The following is a 7,092-nucleotide window of genomic DNA, read 5'->3' as shown; positions in this document are numbered from 1 at the left end:
AAATCTACATTGTCACAAAAACCACCTACACCATGGTAAAAGTAGACTGAACTCCTGCCTCATTCCATCACCTAAGATTGCTTCCTAGTTGAAGGTTGCTAAAACTAAGATCTTGTGAGACATTCTTTTGGGTGATATCCAGAAACACTCTCTATTCCCACAGTGGATATTGGGGGCAAGGATATCACTGGCTTGCTAGCCTTAGGCACTTCAGTGCATAGTGACTGGAAATCCGCTCTTAAAGTTACACCATAGTTTGGCTCTGATATGGTAATAACCTGCTGAATGTGTTATCAATACAGATAGTAAAAGGAATGAGACCAGCCCTACTCTTAGCCTTAAAATTTAGCAAGCTTCTGCATCTCAGTGGTGCCTTGAGGCTGTTCTGAGATTAAAAAAAAAAAAAACTCAAGGAATTGTGAAGAAGAGGAGGGTAGCAAAGAAAGCCTTGGGAAAAAAGTTGGGGAAAAATTGGTATCTTCTGGATAAGAAAGGATTTAAAAAGTAAGGGCCTTTGGTACTGTTAATTTTGTTACTTACAATCAGACCTTGTAAAAAGAGATCAGCGCAGTCCATCTATTAGTTCTGAGATCCCAATACCAAACTGTAAATATAAAAGACTGTACCAATTAAGGGACCATGATTAGTCCCTGATGCTCTAGAAGAGGAGAGAATGAAAAAGCTAGGCAACTCCATTTTTATTTAACACTCCATCTCAGTTCTGCGACTTGACTCCTGACCCACGTTAACCCCCATGCCAGGAATTTAAGACAGAAAGCCATGCACAAACAATTCTTGGAGCCATAGGTGGCATTTGCTTAAGGCAGGTGATTGCCCCTGAGTGACTTAGGGCTAAGAGTTTCAGTTAAAACCATATAATGGCCCAACCAACTGGTTCTTCAGAGCTCAGGGTGAAACATGCCATGTATATTGTTGGACTATGTGTGACTCATAACCATTTGTGGTCAAGCTACGGAACAAGGATATTTTTTTATAAATGTCAACCAATTATATTTGCCCAGCTTAGCTTGCTTTAAAAGTTAACCTTAAAGTTGTTTGTTTAGTACCATAAAAACTGTGCTGATTCTATGCTCAGGGCCTCTTAGCATCACCAGTTACCGAGTGCATGGAGGACCAAGCTTGAGCTTGCAATAAACGACTCTTTGCTGTTTGCATTGGTTGTAGTCTCTGGTGGTCTGTGAGGGGGAATCCAAATACAGGGTACTTGATTTTCAGCCAGGGTTAGCTTTGAACTGAAATCTTTGCCACAAAAGCCCTTTATTTTTTCCAATTAAAGCAACAAGGAGATCAAATAGAATAAGCAGAGCTTACCTGGTCTTCATCAAGAATTGCCAAAAAATATTCTGAAATGACAAAACTCATTAGATGTGATGAGAATTTTAGCACAGATATGCCCAGTATTTTAGGTCCATGTACTCAGTAGAATACACAACACAAAACAAAAAAGGCAAAACTCATCCTAAAATTTTGACAACAATGTTTAGACATCTTTGCTAACAAAGCACATCACATGGTTGGGCCTTAGTTACCAGGTCCTGTGAAAAGAACAACTTGTTAGCAAGGCACCTTAGAATAGCTGGATGGACTAGTATGCTTGGTGGAAGGTTAAGGGTCAGATGGGGTCAAACTCTTAACCCACCATATGGCCAAGATGGTCAATTCAAGATGGTGAATTTCTGAAAAATGCAAAGAAACCCTGAACAAATAGATCAAGCCAACATTGGCTAGCCTTTGAGAGGGAACCTAGAGGGGGGTCCCCGGGACCCAACCTGCTTCACAGTCTTCAAGACACAAGCCAAAAAGTTGTAGAAAAAAATGATAGAAAGTTGGATATGAATGGCAGATAGAGAGCAAAGAGAGCCTGAAATTAAACAGACTTCTGACCATTTACCTTGCAGTAGCAAAAACTGTGTACATCTGAGAATGGCTTAAAATTAGGCTCTCTGTCTCTCCCGGGAGCGCAGGAAGCATTTCAAAGGGATTTCATGGCTCAGGCGTGATTCGCAGCACCCCATTAAATAAGTAGGAGAGTCCGGTGAGAGAAGGGAGCTGACCAGGCAGAAGCGGTGTCCCAACTTCCCCCAGAGCCCTCTAGAGAGAAATGAACAAGCCCCCAAAGGTAAGCGTCCTCAGCTTCAGAGGTGATCGGCCTTTCAGCTAGAAGCCATAGGAGCTGTCTGGCGTGGCGCCACATCTGGACAGAGACTGAGCAACAAAGAGCCATAGAGAGTAGTTTCACTCACCAGAGTAGAGAGGTGGTGTGGACGTGGTTGTGAAGGCCAGCAATGGTATCTATGCACTGTGTTCACAGCAGACAGACTGGTTCCCAAAAGGCCATCAGAACTGTGGGTATTCCTCAGAGCAAAAAGGGAAAAACAAACAAACAAACAAAAACAAAAAAGAGGAAAAAAATAGAGTAATCCCAGCTATCCTGACTTTAAGCCCTCTATCCGAGTCATGGCACCATTTATGTCAGCTTTTTAAAAAGAGGTAGCCGAATAAGAACTGCACCACACACCTGGTATTCAGGTAAGGGGTAGGTTTATTCATCATTCTGGCTAGGACCAGGCTATGTAGGCCCTCCATATCGCTGGGAAAGGCCTGGGAATGAGAGCTGGGAAAGAAGAGAATGAAAGAGCTGAGAAAGAGCTAGAAAAGAGCAGAGAGAAGGCTAGATCTTTATACACCACTGAAGTCTTTGATCCATTTTGGAGTTGATTCTGGTGCATGAAGTCAAAGCAGACACCCTGAAAACATTACAAGAATAAGAGAAATCTAGGGCTCCTTGGCACAGGCCAAAATTTTCTTAATAAAGACCCAAAAACACAACAAATCAAAGGTTGGACAAATGGTATTGCATGAAACTGCAGAGTTTCTGCACGGCAAAGGACATATCTAGAAAGATCAAAAGAAAGCCCATGGATTGGGAGAAGATCTTCACTAGCCATACAATGGACTAGGGCCTCCTATCTAAAAACTACTTAGAGCTCAAACAATTAAATCCTCCAACAATAAATCCTCAAACAACATCCTGATTAACAAGTAGGCTAGAGACTTAGAGTTCTCTGAAGAAATAAGAGTGGCCAATAGACACATGAAGAACTGTTCAACTTCTCTAGCCATAAAAGAAATGCAAATCAAAAGAGCATTGAGATTCTACCTCCCCCTAGTTAGAATGGCTAGAATCAAGAAATCTGATAACAGATGATGGAGGGGATGTGGCCAAAAGGGAACCCTACTACATTGTTGGTGGGATTATAAACTTGTTCAACTACTTTGGAAAGCAATTTAGAGGTTCCTCAAAAGACTCTACATTGAGAAATCCCACTTTTTGGCATTTACCAAAATGATCACAAACAAGACCATACTAAAGCTACCAACCCAACTATGTTTATCGCAGCATTATTCACCATAGCTAAGATATGGAACCAACCCAGATGCCCCTCAGTAGATGAATGGATCAAGCAAATGTGGTATATGTACACAGTGGAATTCTATGCCTCCATCATAAAGAATGACATTGTTTCATTTGTTTGGAAATGGAAAGACTTGGAAAAAAATTAAGTGAAGTAAGCCAGATTTAAAGAAACATATGTCCCATGGTTTCCCTTATCCGCAATAACTAATATGTCTACGACAAGTAGAGTAGGTCAAAAGCTACGTACACGTGAACATATAACCTGATGCTAAGCAAAATGAATCCCAAGATAGGGACACAAGTGGTTTTATCTTTCTCGATGTAGTTTTTAATGTATTTATAAAAGAAACAGAAAAATCACATAGTACATTGTATATTCTTCCTGTATATTCTTTCCCTGTTTTCACTGCATTTGATTCTGCTACCCTGGATCTTGTATATATATTTTTCTAATTTAGGGAGGGGAAGGGAAATAACAAAATGCTGAAATAAGGATACAGTTTGACCAACAACATGCTGAAATAAGGATACAATTTGACCCACTGTAACAATGAGATGTACAAGACACTATATTGAAAAGGAATGTTACAACTGTGGAGAAGGGGGAGGGAGGATTTGGGGAGGAGAGAAAGGATAGTTGTAGAGGGGGGAGGGAGGATTTGGGGAGGAGAGAAAGGATAGTAGGGGAAACAATGGAGGGGGTAACAATGCTTGATAGAACATGTACTCATTTACATAATTGCAAAACCTCTGTACATTATCTTTACAATAAAAAATATAAACGTTTTTGTAGAGATGGAGACCAAGCTTGTCCTTAGGAAGCCCAAAGAAAAATGTGGACTCTATACAGGTGTGTGTTGGGGAAGAGGTGGGAGAGATTGTCTACTGCAGTGCTGACCAAAGCTTTTTACAATGTACCTGAAAGTACAAGGGTTTTCTACTGATCTTGGTGTTCAGGCGGTGGTGGGGGAGCAGCGCAGAGCAGCCGCCAGTTCCAGCATGGCATCATGGACATGAAGTGGCTCACCAAGGTGCTGGACCCGTGGATAGAATAGCTGAATAAATGCAAGCAGCTGAGTCCCACATCAAGAGTCCCTGTGAGAAGGCTAAGGAAATCCTGAAAAAAGAATCCCATGTACAAGAGCTTCCATGTCTAGTCACACTGTGGAGATGTGCACGAGCAATTTCAAGATCTCATGGAACTGTTTAGAATTGGTGGGAAATCACCAGAAACAAATTACTTGTTTATGGGAGATTATATTGACAAAGGATATTATTCACTTGAAACAGTCATACTGCTTCTAGCTCTTAAATTTCATTACCATGAACACATCACCATTCTTCGAGGGAATCGTGAGAGCACACAAGTTTATGGTTTCTATGATGAGTGTTTAAGGAAATATGGAAATGAAATGTTAGTCAAAAAGGTCTGTAAACTTTTCCAATCTTCCTCTCACTGCATTGGTGGATGGGCAGATCTTCTAACTGCATGGTGGTTTCTCAGCATCCATAGATACCCTGGATCACATCTGAGCCTTGATCACCTACAGGAATTTCCCCATGAGGGTCTGTGACTTGCTGAAGTCTGATCCAGATGATGGTACTGTTTGGGGTATATCTCCTCCAGCTGGTTTCACCTTTGAGCAAGATATTTCTGAGACATTTAATCATACCAGTGAAAGGGCTGACATTGGTGTCTAAAGCTCATCAGTTGGTGATGGAGGGATGTAACTGGTGCCATGACCAGAATGTAGTAATGATTTTCAGTGCTCTATTGTTATCTTTATGGTAACCAGCTGCAATCATGGACATTAATGGCATTCTCAAATATTCTTTCTTGCAGTTTGATCCAGCACCTCATAGAGGTGAGCCACATTTACTACTTTCATGGTATCTGAAGCCTCAGACTGCACATCTATGTTTAGTGATGTATTCTCAGCTACAGAACCAGATCTCGGAGCTGAATCTCCTCATTTTTCTGAATATCCTCATTTTTCTCTAGCAAGGATTTTTTGGAGAAACTTCACATATGATTTTCCTTGTTCTTTAAGTTGATCTATTAGATTAGTAAATGCTCAACATTAACAGATCTTGCATTTTTGCCCACAATGTCTTGGATTTGGTAATATAGTCAGGAACTTGAACAAGCCTACACCAAACTTGTTCTTTTCTGATGAAAAGAATTCTATTTGCCTTCTTCTGTTGGCCACCTCAATCCATGTTGTTATGTCGATCGTCAACACATTCACTGCTCCAGTTGGGTAAATCCTGATTGTTCATACTTTTGTCAAAAGGACCTCCTCCTGTGGCCATGTTGGCTTTCACAAATAACTTTCTTGGTCAGTTGGTGCTGAAGTCCTGGCCCAGGGCATGATCTCCGGATCCTGCCTCTCCCTCTGACGACCATTCATCATGATTTTTCTGTGTGAGGTACAGTTCAGTGCCCAGGAGGATGATGAACCCTGACATGGATGCAGTTGATGTGGAAAATCAGATAGAACTAGAGGGAAAAACACGACTTATTAATCAAGTGTTGGAACTTCAACACACACTTGAAGATCTCTCAGCAAGAGTAGATGCAGTTAAGGAAGAAAAACTGAAGCTGAAATCAGAAAACCAAGTTCTTGGACAATATATAGAAAACGCCATGTCTGCTTCTAGTGTTTTCCAAACTGACACAAAAAGCAAAAGAAAGTAAGGGATTGAGTTCATTTACGGATTTGCTGCTTCTCTTTCTCCCTCTCTCTCTTTCCTTCACTCCATTCCTTCACCCTCCCTTCCTCTCTCCCCCCTTTAAAATGTGGGTAGATTCTAAAAGTTACAGTACCTTTGTTTATGAAAACAATGTCAAATATAGGCAAAATTAACTACTTAACAGGAGACTTCCATTAGTCTGTGTATTATGTTAGTCTAAGAAAATGTGCAGATATCTTGTAGAGACTTTATGATTAGAATTGCATATATTTTAACTTGAAGATGAATGTCTTATTGAATTTGCGTTGATATGTAGGCTTAGGAATGTCATTTACTACATGCTTACTTAGTGAGATATACAAGAAAATAACCATGTTGTGAAATGTGACCAAAATCATGTACTGAATGCACAGCTTTATGTATGTATCTGACCACCATTGTGTGCCTCTCCTCCATCTGCCTCATCCTCCCTATTTCTCTTCTCCTAAGTCAAGATAGTTTCACATTTGCAAAAGTACTTTGAGTAGTAATCACCTAACAGTAACCTGATGTGTAAGTCCTGATGTTAACCAAAACCTTTCCTAAAGTTTGTCAGTTGTGTTAGTAATAAGATAGGACTGATGGTTTCTGTTTAATTATTTGAAAACAGATTTGGGCTATAAAGAGGATTTTAATTTGAAACTAATTTATCAAATTGAGATTCGTTTAAAAACAAAAAAGCAACTTAATTTTGCACCAAATAAGCAACTTGGTATCTGAAAAGATAAACATTTTGGTTATGTATCTATTAGAAGTAGAAAATCTTGGAGGAATAAATAGAAATAGGTAAAAAAAATTGATAAAAGTAGCAACTTACTCCAAATGTTTTCACTCCAGATTTGTATTGTCTCTGTCACAGAACAGACTTATGGGGAATATATATATATATATATATATATATATATATATATATATATATA

General features: G+C 39.8%; 2 pseudogenes; both read left to right on the top strand.

Moving 5' to 3' along the window:
- Positions 1 to 4,446: 4,446 nt before the first annotated feature.
- Positions 4,447 to 5,441, top strand: LOC138833467 (serine/threonine-protein phosphatase 2A catalytic subunit alpha isoform pseudogene; annotated as a pseudogene).
- Positions 5,442 to 5,891: 450 nt separating this feature from the next.
- Positions 5,892 to 6,137, top strand: LOC138833466 (short coiled-coil protein pseudogene; annotated as a pseudogene).
- The last annotated feature ends 955 nt before the right edge of the window (positions 6,138 to 7,092 follow it).

This window comes from Dipodomys merriami, unplaced genomic scaffold (assembly GCF_024711535.1).
Source record: "Dipodomys merriami isolate MVZ:Mamm:240054 unplaced genomic scaffold, mDipMer1.0.p SCAF_2084, whole genome shotgun sequence".
NCBI classification, from domain to species: Eukaryota; Metazoa; Chordata; class Mammalia; order Rodentia; family Heteromyidae; genus Dipodomys; species Dipodomys merriami.
The sequence above is the reverse complement of the archived record's forward strand: the minus strand, read 5'-3'. Positions and strand labels throughout refer to the sequence as shown.